Source organism: Ascidiella aspersa, chromosome 8, assembly GCF_963924565.1.
Source record: "Ascidiella aspersa chromosome 8, kaAscAspe10.2, whole genome shotgun sequence".
Taxonomy (NCBI): domain Eukaryota; kingdom Metazoa; phylum Chordata; class Ascidiacea; order Phlebobranchia; family Ascidiidae; genus Ascidiella; species Ascidiella aspersa.
Genome location: NC_139454.1, coordinates 6970701 through 6987512, shown reverse-complemented (window position 1 = coordinate 6987512; position 16812 = coordinate 6970701).

The following is a 16812-nucleotide window of genomic DNA, read 5'->3' as shown; positions in this document are numbered from 1 at the left end:
TTTTACCTGGTGTTTGTCCGAAGCTTTATGTAAAAAAAGTGTTCACCGTGGAACTTTTAAAATATAAGACATGACGTAGAGTGATATGTATGTGCATATAATAGGTTTGTGTGACTGCACCCCAAGTGGCCTTTAATAAGGGGACAAAAAAACAATCATGTGACGTCGTCGTTTTAGTTTGCTGTAGCTATTGACTTCAATCTAGCGGTTGAAAAACTTTAATACAGAATTCGTCCATATTCGCCTGCTTTGTTCAGCTCGCGAAGCAACGAAGCCACTTAGCACCATACTGCTTGTTTTGTTGTCGTTGGGTAATAGGCCAAGAGTGCGACCTGCTCAACATATTTTACCGCCTAAAATTTAAATGCTAAATCATGAGGCAGTGTACTGTACACCTCTCAGTTAACACCTGTTCTGCAAGTTGCTCCAACCAAACATATCAACATCAGGCCTAAACAAATTAAAATTGTGCAAGGGCCGCAGCAAGCAAATTTAAAGTTGAATGTATTTTTATCTTAAGAACACTCCGTTTATTTGGTTTAAATTTGCAAAATTTTCGTTTTGAAACGTAGCGTATTAGGCACATAAAAGAGTTTTGTGTATTGCTCGAAACAATATATTTAAAGTCTGTTTTCACGGTGATTGCATGGGCCGAGGCAAGGTAAAAAAACTAACGAGTAAAAGTTTGCAAAAGTATAGCAAACCATAGGCGTTAGACCAATTTAAGAGAATGATCAAATTATATTATTTGCTTTTTAAATATGTTAGCTGGCCAAAATTCAATAGCATGGCCGTAAGCATTATGTAGGTTAATGCTATTTATCAAATATGTTTTTTTGATCATTCCCCAAATACCTCGCCTTATTTGAATTTATCTAAGCCATCAGCAAAGGCGGAACGTTTTCGGCCCATGTTTTTGCTTGCAGGAACAAGTTAAGGAAACTTATAGATCATGCAACGAATATATACCACGAACCAAAATGCCATTATTAATAATTTAAAATTACCCTGGTAAGTAACGCTATTTATATAACGGCCCACTACCAGAAAATATCCCCGACAAATATACAACAACCTTACGCCCCCTCTATTTTTTTGGTTTGCTTTGGTATGTTTCAGATCGTTTTTTTTCGGAACTTTTTAGAAAAAAGTATACATCGTAGAATTTTAACATTGTCAGACATGACGTAGAGTGGTATTTAAGTGCGATTCAGAGGTTTAAGAGTCAAAAACAAATGTAAAGAAAACCATGAGGCAAAAGTAAAGTAAACCATGAGCGTTAAACCATTTAAAAAAAAAAAATTTGCTTTTAAAACATGTTTGCTGAACAAAATTTATTACGATGGCCATAAGCATTATGCAAGTCTGTTAGTAAAATATATTTTTCGAATATTCCACAAATTCCTCGTCGAATTTTTATTTTTTGTTGCGGTAATATATCAAGAGACAAGGCCATGTAATAAAGTTTCACCCATTGTATGACGCAGGGAAGTATTGCGAGGAGCTTCATATATATGGCGTTCAAAAGGTGGAGGGTATTTATCTTTATGTGTGCACGTAAAACAATTAGATTGCTATATATATATATTTTTTTTTTTTTGGTATAGATCATAATTGCACGATTTTATTAATTTTTTTTTACGATTTTACAAATTTTGGCAAAAATACATCCAACCTCAAACCTAATCCTAATAAGAAACAAGAAAAGTTGCCTTAACCCAATCGGCAAATCCGCTGGGCCAAATACTCCACCGCTGTCGAACCAATCGGTTTGATTTGATGTGGAACACTTTGACGTCTAAAAGCCAGGTACTTCTCATTGCCGTAAGTTCGTCAATGTATATCCGGATCGCGCTTTTAAAAAATGATAGAGAAGTTCGTGATGCTTGAGTTATCCCATTCCTGTATTGTTGTACTATGTTTGTTAGTTCTAAGATAAGCAAGTAGAACCACACTAAAAGAACAGTGCTAATACATGCGACAAACAATCGACATGCTAATAATAGTTCCACCCACCTGTTATAGTTTGCACTTAAACCGCAAGTATTCCAAATAGAAAAAAATTGTCACAACAAAACATGCAAGTATATCTCGACTTCGCAGCCCAGATGTATTGAAGAGAAGACGTAGCAAGCACCTTCGGAGTAATTTAAAAGTTGATTTTAAGTCTCAGGAGAGTTTAATGCAGTAGTGAAAGTATGCTGAACATGCCAGGAACGCGGTACCGCTAAATAACTTATGGTTCTTACAAAACAACATACATTTTTTTTGCCGCAAATTGAAATGCGAACTTTTGTGTCGGCGTAAACCTTTTTATATATTAGTAACTTTATGTGGACACTATAGAATCTTACACAGCCTGTTGGTAATGAAGCCTCAAAATTGCCATCAAAAACCATGGGTTCATAATTTCCAGCATAGTGGTCCGGTTCTAAATTTGAGTGACGTCATTTGTCAAATCACCATGACAAATTTATCCGTTCATTGACTTTGAGATTAGATGTGCGAAAGATATTTCATCTCTATCGCAATAGGTTTTGCGTAAAGTAACTAAAGACAAAGCTTAGGACGTATGCCGTGCAATTCAGTACAGTTTTTATGTTCATCGTCAAACAATTCATGCGTCATGTCTGAAAATTTTAAAATTCCACGACGTTTACTTTTTTTAAAAGCTCCGAACAAACATCGGTCTAAAACAGGGGTGGGCAACCTTTTTAACACAAGGGCCAGTTAGAAAATGTAATACTTACAGGAGGGTCGCACATCAAATAAACACTAATTCATATTTTCAGCTTTTACTAGAAAAAAACAATGAGCTACTAGGCTGCAGCTACGGCAGTTTTGCCAGTGCTGTCTACTTGGGCATTCGGAAATAAATTTTCCTACAATTCCAATGATGCCTTTCTCGTACGGATCGGCTCAGTACAATTTAATTAACAGCCTAAATTCAAAACCACCTGTTAAACATTACATCTTAGTCAATATGCGTGGCAAAAGTCTGTTACACCTTGACTGTACAAGACAAGTGTAATTGTTGCAAAACAATTCTTTATCGTAACAACGTGACACAAGTAAAACTTTATAAAAATAGTTTTTTGTCATAGATACTTCCCATTCGAGTTGAACTGCAGTAGTGTAGCGGTGTAGCCTATGGGTAACATTGCACTTCAAACAGGAAACTGATGGAGCAAAAGTCCCAGCAATGCACACTCATAGCCTTATTTTGGGAAAAATAGCTTGGAAGGAGGTTAAGGGCCATACAAAAAATGTAAAAGGGCCGCACGTTGCCCATCCTTGGTCTAAAACAAACCAAGCAAACCAAAAAGATGTCCCTAAAAAAATTTCAGCCTATGTAAATAATACGTGAGCAACAAAACAAGTGAAGTCATGCTTCATTCCATGACAGATAAGTTAGCAGCTCATTTGGCCGTTTCAAACGCTAAAGGTTTCCACTTTTTTTTTAGTAATAGGCTACCCGTGGGGTTTGAATTGGTTAGTTGATTTATATAGCACGTTGCGTGTCTAACTCGCGAGCCAACCACTATAGACGAGGTGGTTAAAAAAATAACGAACCGACTGTAAAACAAAAAATAACGAACCGACTGTAAACTAGCTTATGGAAGCATTCTAATTAACAAATTCCTTTAGACTTCGATAGCTTAGGTTGCGTGTCTAACTCGCGAGCCAACCACTATAGACGAGGTGGTTAAAACAGAACGATTCAAACTAGATAACAGCGGAGTAAATTAACATAAAAAAAAAACAGATGCTACTCACAAAACAACTCACCGCAGTTCAGCGGTAACATGTGAGTCGTTAAGGTTCTTTGTCCATTCAGATACGATAGTCTAGTGTAGTGGTTCTCAACTATTTATGCTTCCTGGCCCCCTTTGAAAGGCTCCTAACCCTCGTGGCCCCCTGCTTATAAACATACCAGCATTGTATTTAAATGTTTTTACTTGTTTTACTTCTCCACGTTAATAAAAAATACAGCAATTAATCAACGAATAAATGCACTTAGTTTCTCAAAAATTTAACATGTCAGTTATTTTAATTTAAATTAACTTATTTAGTCATTACAAAGCTTGATCTTGCCAAGGTGTTTTTTTATGTTTGGCCTCGTTAATTACCTTTACAGAGGCAGTAAAGTGTTGACGCAAAGCGTGAAAAAAAGCGTTTGTTAGGTTTAAAATTCGAGTTCACACGTCGTCATCCATACTACTAATAAAAGGTGTAATAAAACTACAAGGGAACGCAATAACATTAAAAGTTAATCCAGCTCAGAGTTTGTTAACCTTATGAAGTCAAGGCGCACCTGGCGAGCAAAGCGAGTGCGATTTTTTTTTTTGGTATACCGGTATTTCTTTTAAATTTCTTGCAAGGTTTTGTTACATTGCCGAAATATAAAAAATCCCAAATGTTAAAAAATATATGTCCAATATTTTTGAATACGTTTTCCGTTTTTGCGCGTCGCACTTGGAAGCCTTCCACGGCGCAACGGTAAAGAATCGCTGATCTACTTGAAAAGGCAGCATCAAAACGTAAACAAACTGGACGTAGAGAAATCGTTTGCGCGAAGCGCGAAATTTTTCGCAACTACGAAGTTGAAATAGGTAAAAAGTATGTGAAATGAACTCGTGTTTAATTTGTCACAGAGGCGGCGGGTCGGATGAATTACATCGGCGGGCCGGATCCGCCCGCGGGCCGTAGGTTGCCGATCCCTGCTCTAGACAACTTGATCGCTTTATCAGTATATTAACTGCCGTATCGAACACATATAAATATGCTAGCAAACCGTTTCGAGCAGCAACTGACTAAATTTTAACGCAGAACTTAAAACCATTCAAAATTGTTTTGAGTGAAAACAAAATGACTGAAAAGTAATAATACTACTTTAATAAGTACACCAAACATAAGATATCGTTATTGAAGTAATAGCGCATAACAATTGAAGGTGTTGCTTGCCTGTGATCGACAGTTGTGTACTGCTCATAAATGCTACAAACATATTATTAAGAGGACAATATTTATCAATTTGGGTGAAGATATGGCACCTGTGACCCCCTGGCTACGCCTAAAGCCCGATGACAATGTTGAATTAGGACGATGTAAACTGTGGGTTAGGTTAGAACACAAAAGTGAGAAAAGATACTAAATTTGCAATAGAATGAAACGTCGTAAAAATTACAAAAACACCATAGCACGTAAGAGTAAAAGCAATTTTGCTGGACCTTTTTTAAGCATGTCAATTATCGCTCAAAATAATACCGAAATACAGTAGGTAATTAGCAAACAATTGGGACCTGGTCACAAAATTGGCGTAAAATATCAGTTGAAGAGTAAACAACAAACGTCACATATATATGGTTTCTTTATCATACTTTCAGCACTGGGTGGTTTGCCAGAGTTAGAAAGAAGTTTTGTATATGTATAGAACTAGGCTGCACTCCTACATACACTGTGAAGTCGAGTTTTACTTACATCTTTTGTTATGAACATTTTTTTCTATTAAGAATACTCGCGGTTTCGGTAGCCTACCTACTATAACAGCTGGATGACACAACTAGTAGCATGTCGATTGTTGGGGTTTGTCGCATGTACCAGCACTGTTCTTTTAGTGTGGTTCTACATGCTGATCTTAGAACATGGCTACATTCATCCAAAGCGCGATGCGGAGATACACTTTCGCACTTACGCCGATGAGAAGTACGCTGGATCAAAACAACGCATTACGAAGGAAGCAAATCAAACCAACTGGTTCGCCAGCGTTCTAGCAACTGGCCCAGCGGATTTGCCGATTTGGTTTACGCAACGGTACGGCAAAATACTAAAACAACCCCGTGGCGCCGGATACTGGATCTGGAAATTTTGGTTAATCGAGTCGGCATTGGACGAAATGCAGACCGGAGACTTTCTACTTTATTCGGACGCCGGATGTAAAGTTAACGCGGCCGGCGAGCCACGATTTCGCGAGTACCTAGCCATGCTGTCCACATCACCGTTTGATATCCTGACATTCACTATGAACAATTTGGAACACACATACACGACCGAACGCGTCTTTCAAGCGTTTGGAGTTGACGCCTCCAATCAGAGCATTCGGGAAAGCGGCCAATACGTCGCAACGGTTCTGCTGCTTCGAAAAGGCGAACATCTGCGTCGCTGGTTGTCGATGGTCTGGAAAGTTCTGGAAGCAGACCCATGGATCATCACCGACAAATACAACGACGAGACCCGTCGCCTCGATCCCGACTTTATAGACGCTCGCCACGATCAGAGCATTTCGAGCGTTTCTCGCAAATTAGCCGGAAGTTTATTGCTCGGAGACGAAACCTATCCACCAGGACAGGAAAAATACCCCTTCTGGGCTTCAAGATTGTGCTAATTGTTGCAACTGCACGTAACTTATTATTAAGATTTTTAACCGTTGGGCATTGCATTTTTGACTAAGATATTGAAAATTATGGTATGATAAACTAGACAAGCTGTTAGAGCACAATACAGCAAAGCTAGTAATTCAGGTCAAACACTATAAAAATGTATTAAAATATAGTGTCTGAATTGAATTGCTAGCTTTGCGAGAGTATTCTGCTGTTACTGATGAGGATTAATGTTGACATTTATCTTGCAAGGGTCTAAGTGACTTCCATTATCACATATTCACTGCAAAAAACCTGTTAGATTCTATAAATTGTACGATTATCATTTTCTGCAAATCAGAAGCATTATATTAAAACACTATTTATACTGAATTGTTGTTAGGATTATTTTAGGGGCAGAAAATTTATTATCGGGACATATCTTGTTTTTGCCGCTTTTTTGGTTTATTTGGTGTGCTTGGTAAGTTTTACCTGGTGTTTGTCCGAAGCTTTATGTAAAAAAAGTGTTCACCGTGGAACTTTTAAAATATAAGACATGACGTAGAGTGATATGTATGTGCATATAATAGGTTTGTGTGACTGCACCCCAAGTGGCCTTTAATAAGGGGACAAAAAAACAATCATGTGACGTCGTCGTTTTAGTTTGCTGTAGCTATTGACTTCAATCTAGCGGTTGAAAAACTTTAATACAGAATTCGTCCATATTCGCCTGCTTTGTTCAGCTCGCGAAGCAACGAAGCGACTTAGCACCATACTGCGTGTTTTGTTGTCGTTGGGTAATAGGCCAAGAGTGCGACCTGCTCAACATATTTTACCGCCTAAAATTTAAATGCTAAATCATGAGGCTGTGTACTGTACACCTCTCTGTTAACACCTGTTCTGCATTTTGCTCCAACCAAACATACCAACACCAGACCTAAACAAATTAAAATTGTGCAAGGGCCGCAGCAAGCAAATTTAAAGTTGAATGTATTTCTATCTTAAGAACAGTCCGTTTATTTGGTTTAAATTTGCAAAATTTTTGTTTTAAAACGTAGCGTATTAGGCACATAAAAGAGTTTTGTGTATTGCTCGAAATAATATATTTAAAGTCTGTTTTAACGGTGATTACATGGACCGAGGCATGGCAAAAAAACTAACGAGTAAAAGGTTGCAAAAGTATAGCAAACCATAGGCGTTAGACCAATTTAAGAGAATGATCAAATTATATTATTTGCTTTTTAAATATGTTAGCTGGCCAAAATTCAATAGCATGGCCGTAAGCATTATGTAGGTTAATGCTATTTATCAAATATGTTTTTTTGATCATTCCCCAAATACCTCGCCTTATTTGAATTTATCTAAGCCATCAGCAAAGGCGGAACGTTTTCGGCCCATGTTTTTGCTTGCAGGAACAAGTTAAGGAAACTTATAGATCATGCAACGAATATATACCACGAACCAAAATGCCATTATTAATAATTTAAAATTACCCTGGTAAGTAACGCTATTTATATAACGGCCCACTACCAGAAAATATCCCCGACAAATATACAACAACCTTACGCCCCCTCTATTTTTTTGGTTTGCTTTGGTATGTTTCAGATCGTTTTTTTTCGGAACTTTTTAGAAAAAAGTATACATCGTAGAATTTTAACATTGTCAGACATGACGTAGAGTGGTATTTAAGCGCGATTCAGAGGTTTAAGAGTCAAAAACAAATGTAAAGAAAACCATGAGGCAAAAGTAAAGTAAACCATGAGCGTTGAACCATTTAAAAAAAAAAATTTGCTTTTAAAACATGTTTGCTGAACAAAATTTATTACGATGGCCATAAGCATTATGTAAGTCTGTTAGTAAAATATATTTTTCGAATATTCCACAAATTCCTCGTCGAATTTTTATTTTTTGTTGCGGTAATACATCAAGAGACAAGGCCATGTAATAAAGTTTCACCCATTGTATGACGCAGGGAAGTATTGCGAGGAGCTTCATATATATGGCGTTCAAAAGGTGGAGGGTATTTATCTTTATGTGTGCACGTAAAACAATTAGATTGCTACATATATATATATTTTTTTTTTGGTATAGATCATAATTGCACGATTTTATTAAATTTTTTTTACGATTTTACAAATTTTGGCAAAAATACATCCAACCTCAAACCTAATCCTAATAAGAAACAAGAAAAGTTGCCTTAACCCAATCGGCAAATCCGCTGGGCCAAATACTCCACCGCTGTCGAACCAATCGGTTTGATTTGATGTGGAACACTTTGACGTCTAAAAGCCAGGTACTTCTCATTGCCGTAAGTTCGTCAATGTATATCCGGATCGCGCTTTTAAAAAATGATAGAGAAGTTCGTGATGCTTGAGTTATCCCATTCCTGTCTTGTTGTACTATGTTTGTTAGTTCTAAGATAAGCAAGTAGAACCACACTAAAAGAACAGTGCTAATACATGCGACAAACAATCGACGTGCTAATAATAGTTCCACCCACCTGTTATAGTTTGCACTTAAACCGCAAGTATTCCAAATAGAAAAAAATTGTCACAACAAAACATGCAAGTATATCTCGACTTCGCAGCCCAGATGTATTGAAGAGAAGACGTAGCAAGCACCTTCGGAGTAATTTAAAAGTTGATTTTAGGTCTCAGGAGAGTTTAATGCAGTAGTGAAAGTATGCTGAACATGCCAAGAACGCGGTACCGCTAAATAACTTATGGTTCTTACAAAACAACATACATTTTTTTTTGCCGCAAATTGAAATGCGAACTTTTGTGTCGGCGTAAACCTTTTTACATATTAGTAACTTTGTGTGGACACTATAGAATCTTACACAGCCTGTTGGTAATGAAGCCTCAAAATTGCCATCAAAAACCATGGGTTCATAATTTCCAGCATAGTGGTCCGGTTCTAAATTTGTGTGACGTCATTTGTCAAATCACCATGACAAATTTATCCGTTCATTGACTTTGAGATTAGATGTGCGAAAGATATTTAATCTCTATCGCAATAGGTTTTGCGTAAAGTAACTAAAGACAAAGCTTAGGACGTATGCCGTGCAATTCAGTACAGTTTTTATGTTCATCGTCAAACAATTCATGCGTCATGTCTGAAAATTTTAAAATTCCACGACGTTTACTTTTTTTAAAAGCTCCGAACAAACATCGGTCTAAAACAGGGGTGGGCAACCTTTTTAACACAAGGGCCAGTTAGAAAATGTAATACTTACAGGAGGGTCGCACATCAAATAAACACTAATTCATATTTTCAGCTTTTACTAGAAAAAACAATGAGCTACTAGGCTGCAGCTACGGCAGTTTTGCCAGTGCTGTCTACTTGTGCATTCGGAAATAAATTTTCCTACAATTCCAATGATGCCTTTCTCGTACGAATCGGCTCAGTACAATTTAATTAACAGCCTAAATTCAAAACCACCTGTTAAACATTACATCTTAGTCAATATGCGTGGCAAAAGTCTGTTACACCTTGACTGTACAAGACAAGTGTAATTGTTGCAAAACAATTCTTTATCGTAACAACGTGACACAAGTAAAACTTTATGAAAAAAGATTTTTTGTCATAGATACTTCCCATTCGAGTTGAACTGCATTAGTGTAGCGGTGTAGCCTATGGGTTACATTGCACTTCAAACAGGAAACTGATAGAGTAAAAGTCCCAGCAATGCACACTCATAGCCTTATTTTGGGAAAAATAGCTTGGAAGGAGGTTAAGGGCCAAACAAAAAATGTAAAAGGGCCGCACGTTGCCCATCCTTGGTCTAAAACAAACCAAGCAAACCAAAAAGATGTCCCTAAAAAAATTTCAGCCTATATAAATAATACGTGAGCAACAAAACAAGTGAAGTCATGCTTCATTCCATGACAGATAAGGTAGCAGCTCATTTGGCCGTTTCAAACGCTAAAGGTTTCCACTTTTTGCCATACAAGTTGTTTTGAAATGCTAAAGTAATAGGCTACCCGTGGGGTTTGAATTGGTTAGTTGATTTATATAGCACGTTGCGTGTCTAACTCGCGAGCCAACCACTATAGACGAGGTGGTTAAAAAAATAACGAACCGACTGTAAACAGCGTATAAGGTAAACTTAAACCGGATACTACTCACAAAACACTTAGTTAGTTGATTTATATAGCTTATGGAAGCATTCTAATTAACAAATTCCTTTAGACTTCGATAGCTTAGGTTGCGTGTCTAACTCGCGAGCCAACCACTATAGACGAGGTGGTTAAAAAAATAACGAACCGACTGTAAACAGCGTATTAGGTAAACTTAAACCGGATACTACTCACAAAACACTTAGTTAGTTGATTTATATAGCTTATGGAAGCATTCTAATTAACAAATTCCTTTAGACTCCGATAGCTTAGGTTGCGTGTCTAACTCGCGAGCCAACCACTATAGACGAGGTGGTTAAAACAGAACGATTCAAACTAGATAACAGCGGAGTTAATTAACATAAAAAAAAACAGATGCTACTCACAAAACATCTCAGCGCAGTTCAGCGGTAACATGTGAGTCGTTAAGGTTCTTTGTCCATTCAGATACGATAGTCTAGTGTAGTGGTTCTCAACTATTTATGCTTCCTGGCCCCCTTTGAAAGGCTTTTAACCCTCGTGGCCCCCTGCTTATAAAAATACCAGCATTGTATTTAAATGTTTTTACTTGTTTTACTTCTCCACGTTAATAAAAAAAATAAAGGCAATTAATCAACGAATAAATGCACTTGGTTTCTAGAAAATTTAACATGTCAGTTATTTTAATTTAAATTAACTTATTTAGTCATTACAAAGCTTGATCTTGCCAAGGTGTTTTTTTATGTTTGGCCTCGTTAATTACCTTTACAGAGGCAGTAAAGTGTTGACGCAAAGCGTGAAAAAAAGGCGTTTGTTAGGTTTAAAATTCGAGTTCACACGTCGTCATCCATACTACTAATAAAAGGTGTAATAAAACTGCAAGGGAACGCAATAACATTAAAAGTTAATCCAGCTCAGAGTTTGTTAACCTTATGAAGTCAAGGTGCACCTGGCGAGCAAAGCGAGTGCGATTTTTTTTTTGGTATACCGGTATTTCTTTTAAATTTCTTGCAAGTTTTTGTTACATTGCCGAAATATAAAAAATCCAAAATATTAAAAAATATATGTCCAATATTTTTGAATACGTTTACCGTTTTTGCGCGTCGCACTTGGAAGCCTTCCAAGGCGCAACGTTAAAGAATCGCTGATCTACTTGAAAAGGCAGCATCAAAACGTAAACAAACTGGACGTAGAAAAATCGTTTGCGCGAAGCGCGAAATTTTTCGCAACAACCAAGTTGAAATAGGTAAAAAGTATGTGAAATGAACTCGTGTTTAATTTGTCACAGAGGCGGCGGGTCGGATGAATTACATCGGCGGGCCGTAGGTTGCCGATCCCTGCTCTAGACAACTTGATCGCTTTATCAGTATATTAACTGCCGTATCCAACACATATAAATATGCTAGCAAACCGTTTCGAGCAGCAACTGACTAAATTTTAACACAGAACTTAAAACCATTCAAAATTGTTTTGAGTGAAAACAAAATGACTGAAAAGTAGTAATACTACTTTAATAAGTACACCAAACATAAGATATCGTTATTGAAGTAATAGCGCATAACAATTGAAGGTGTTGCTTGCCTGTGATCGACAGTTGTGTACTGCTCATAAATGCTACAAACATATTATTAAGAGGACAATATTTATCAATTTGGGTGAAGATATGGCACATGTGACCCCCTGGCTACGCCTAAAGCCCGATGACAATGTGGAATTAGGACAATGTAAACTGTGGGTTAGGTTAGAACACAAAAGTGAGAAAAGATAATAAATTTGCAATAGAATGAAACGTCGTAAAAAATACAAAGATACCATAGCACGTAAGAGTAAAAGCAATTTTGCTGGACCTTTTTTAAGGAAGTCAATTATCGCTCAAAATAATACCGAAATACAGTAGGTAATTAGCAAACAACTGGGACCTGGTCACAAAATTGGCGTAAAATATCAGTTGAAGAGTAAACACAACAAACGTCACATATATATGGTTTCTTTATCACACTTTCAGCACTGGGTGGTTTGCCAGAGTTAGAAAGAAGTTTTGTATATGTATAGAACTAGCCTGCACTCCCTACATACACTGTGAAGTCGAGTTTTTCTTACATCTTTTGTTATGAACATTTTTTTCTATTTAGAATACTCGCGGTTTCGGTAGCCTACCAACTATAACAGCTGGATGACACAACTAGTAGCATGTCGATTGTTGGGGTTTGTCGCATGTACCTGTACTGTTCTTTCAGTGTGGTTCTACATGCTGATCTTAGAACATGGCTACATTCATCCAAAGCGCGATGCGGAGATACACTTTCGCACTTACGGCGATGAGAAGTACGCTGGATCAAAACAACGCATTACGAAGGAAGCAAATCAAACCAACTGGTTCGCCAGCGTTCTAGCAACTGGCCCAGCGGATTTGCCGATTTGGTTTACGCAACGGTATGGCAAAATACTAAAGCAACCCCGTGGCGCCGGATACTGGATCTGGAAGTTTTGGTTAATCGAGTCGGCATTGGACGAAATGCAGACCGGAGACTTTCTACTTTATTCGGACGCCGGATGTAAAATAAACGCGGCCGGCGAGCCACGATTTCGCGAGTACCTCGCCATGCTGTCCACGTCACCGTTTGATATCCTGACATTCACTATGAACAATTTGGAACACACATACACGACCGAACGCGTCTTTCAAGCGTTTGGATTTGACGCCTCCAATCAGAGCATTCGGGAGAGCGGCCAATACGTCGGCGGTATCCTGCTGCTCCGAAAAGGCGACCATCTGCGTCGCTGGTTGTCGATGGTCTGGAAAGTTCTGGAAGCAGACCCATGGATCATCACGGACAAATACAACGACGAGGCCCGTCGCCTCGATCCCGACTTTATAGACGCTCGCCACGATCAGAGCATTTCGAGCGTTTCTCGCAAATTAGCCGGAAGTTTAGTGCTCGGAGACGAAACCTATCCACCAGGACAGGAAAAATACCCCTTCTGGGCTTCAAGATTGCGCTAATTGTTGCAACTGCACGTAACTTATTATTAAGATTTTGAACCGTTGGGCATTGCATTTTTGACTAAGATGTTTAAAATTATGGTATGATAAACTAGACAAGCTGTTAGAGCACAATACAGTAAAGCTAGTAATTCAGGTCAAACACTATAAAAAGGTATTAAAATATAGTGTCTGAATTGAATTCCTAGCTTTGCGAGAGTATTCTGCTGTTACTGATGAGGATTAATGTTAACATTTATCTTGCAAGGGTCTAAGTGACTTCCATTATCACATATTCACTGCAAAAAACCTGTTAGATTCTACAAATTGTACGATTATCATTTTCTGCAAATCAGAAGCATTATATTAAAACACTATTTATACTGAATTGTTGTTAGGATTATTTTAGGGGCAGAAAATTTATTATCGGGACGTATCTTGTTTCTGCCGCTTTTTTGGTTTATTTGGTGTGCTTGGTAAGTTTTACCTGGTGTTTGTCCGAAGCTTTATATAAAAAAAGTGTTCACCGTGGAACTTTTAAAATATAAGACATGACGTAGAGTGATATGTATGTGCATATAATAGGTTTGTGTGACTGCACCCCAAGTGGCCTTTAATAAGGGGACAAAAAAACAATCATGTGACGTCGTCGTTTTAGTTTGCTGTAGCTATTGACTTTCATCTAGCGGTTGAAAAACTTTAATACAGAATTCGTCCATATTCGCCTGCTTTGTTCAGCTCGCGAAGCAACGAAGCGACTTAGCACCATACTGCGTGTTTTGTAGTCATTGGGTAATAGGCCAAGAGTGCGACCTGCTCAACATATTTTACCGCCTAAAATTTAAATGCTAAATCATGAGGCAGTGTACTGTACACCTCTCTGTTAACACCTGTTCTGCATGTTGCTCCAACCAAACATATCAACACCAGGCCTAAACAAATTAAAATTGTGCAAGGGCCGCAGCAAGCAAATTTAAAGTTGAATGTATTTCTATCTTAAGAACACTCCGTTTATTTGGTTTAAATTTGCAAAACTTTCGTTTTAAAACGTAGCGTATTAGGCACATAAAAGAGTTTTGTGTATTGCTCGAAACAATATATTTAAAGTCTGTTTTAGCGGTGATTACATGGACCGAGGCATGGCAAAAAAACTAACGAGTATAAGGTTGCAAAAGTATAGCAAACCATAGGCGTTAAACCATTTTAAGAGAATGATCAAATTATATTATTTGCTTTTTAAATATGCTAGCCGGCCAAAAATTACTAACATGGCCGTAACCATTATGTAGGTTAATGCTATTTATCAAATATGTTTTTTTGATCATTCCCCAAATACCTCGCCTTATTTGAATTTATCTAAGCCATCAGCAAAGGCGGAACGTTTTCGGCCCATGTTTTTGCTTGCAGGAACAAGTTAAGGAAACTTATAGATCATGCAACGAATATACTAAACCACGAACCAAAATGCCATTATTAATAATTTAAAATTACCCTGGTAAGTAACGCTATTTATATAGCGGCCCACTAACACAAAATAAAATACCCCCGACAAATATACAACAACCTTACGCCCCCTCTATTTTTTTGGTTTGCTTTGGTATGTTTTAGATCGATTTTTTTCGGAACTTTTTTGAAAAAAGTATACATCGTAGAATTTTAACATTATCAGACATGACGTAGAGTGGTATTTAAGTGCGATTCAGAGGTTTAAGAGTCAAAAACAAATGTAAAGAAAACCATGAGGCAAAAGTAAAGTAAACCATGAGCGTTGAACCATTTAAAAAAAAAAATTTGCTTTTAAAACATGTTTGCTGAACAAAATTTATTACGATGGCCATAAGCATTATGTAAGTCTATTAATAAAATATATTTTTCGAATATTCCACAAATTCCTCGTCGAATTTTTATTTTTTGTTGCGGTAATATATCAAGAGACAAGGCCATGTAATAAAGTTTCACCCATTGTATGACGCAGGGAAGTATTGCGAGGAGCTTCATATATATGGCGTTCAAAAGGTGGAGGGTATTAATCTTTATGTGTGCACGTAAAACAATTAGATTGCTACATATATATATATATTTTTTTTTGGTATAGATCATAATTGCACGATTTAATTAATTTTTTTTACGATTTTACAAATTTTGGCAAAAATACATCCAACCTCAAACCTAATCCTAATAAGAAACAAGAAAAGTTGCCTTAACCCAATCGGCAAATCCGCTGGGCCAAATACTCCACCGCTGTCGAACCAATCGGTTTGATTTGATGTGGAACACTTTGACGTCTAAAAGCCAGGTACTTCTCATTGCCGTAAGTTCGTCAATGTATATCCGGATCGCGCTTTTAAAAAATGATAGAGAAGTTCGTGATGCTTGAGTTATCCCATTCCTGTATTGTTGTACTATGTTTGTTAGTTCTAAGATAAGCAAGTAGAACCACACTAAAAGAACAGTGCTAATACATGCGACAAACAATCGACATGCTAATAATAGTTCCACCCACCTGTTATAGTTTGCACTTAAACCGCAAGTATTCCAAATAGAAAAAAATTGTCACAACAAAACATGCAAGTATATCTCGACTTCGCAGCCCAGATGTATTGAAGAGAAGACGTAGCAAGCACCTTCGGAGTAATTTAAAAGTTGATTTTAGGTCTCAGGAGAGTTTAATGCAGTAGTGAAAGTATGCTGAACATGCCAGGAACGCGGTACCGCTAAATAACTTATGGTTCTTACAAAACAACATACATTTTTTTTTGCCGCAAATTGAAATGCGAACTTTTGTGTCGGCGTAAACCTTTTTACATATTAGTAACTTTGTGTGGACACTATATAATCTTACACAGCCTGTTGGTAATGAAGCCTCAAAATTGCCATCAAAAACCATGGGTTCATAATTTCCAGCATAGTGGTCCGGTTCTAAATTTGTGTGACGTCATTTGTCAAATCACCATGACAAATTTATCCGTTCATTGACTTTGAGATTAGATGTGCGAAAGATATTTAATCTCTATCGCAATAGGTTTTGCGTAAAGTAACTAAAGACAAAGCTTAGGACGTATGCCGTGCAATTTAGTACAGTTTTTATGTTCATCGTCAAACAATTCATGCGTCATGTCTGAAAATTTTAAAATTCCACGACGTTTACTTTTTTTAAAAGCTCCGAACAAACATCGGTCTAAAACAGGGGTGGGCAACCTTTTTAACACAAGGGCCAGTTAGAAAATGTAATACTTACAGGAGGGTCGCACATCAAATAAACACTAATTCATATTTTCAGCTTTTACTAGAAAAAACAATGAGCTACTAGGCTGCAGCTACGGCAGTTTTGCCAGTGCTGTCTACTTGTGCATTCGGAAATAAATTTTCCTAC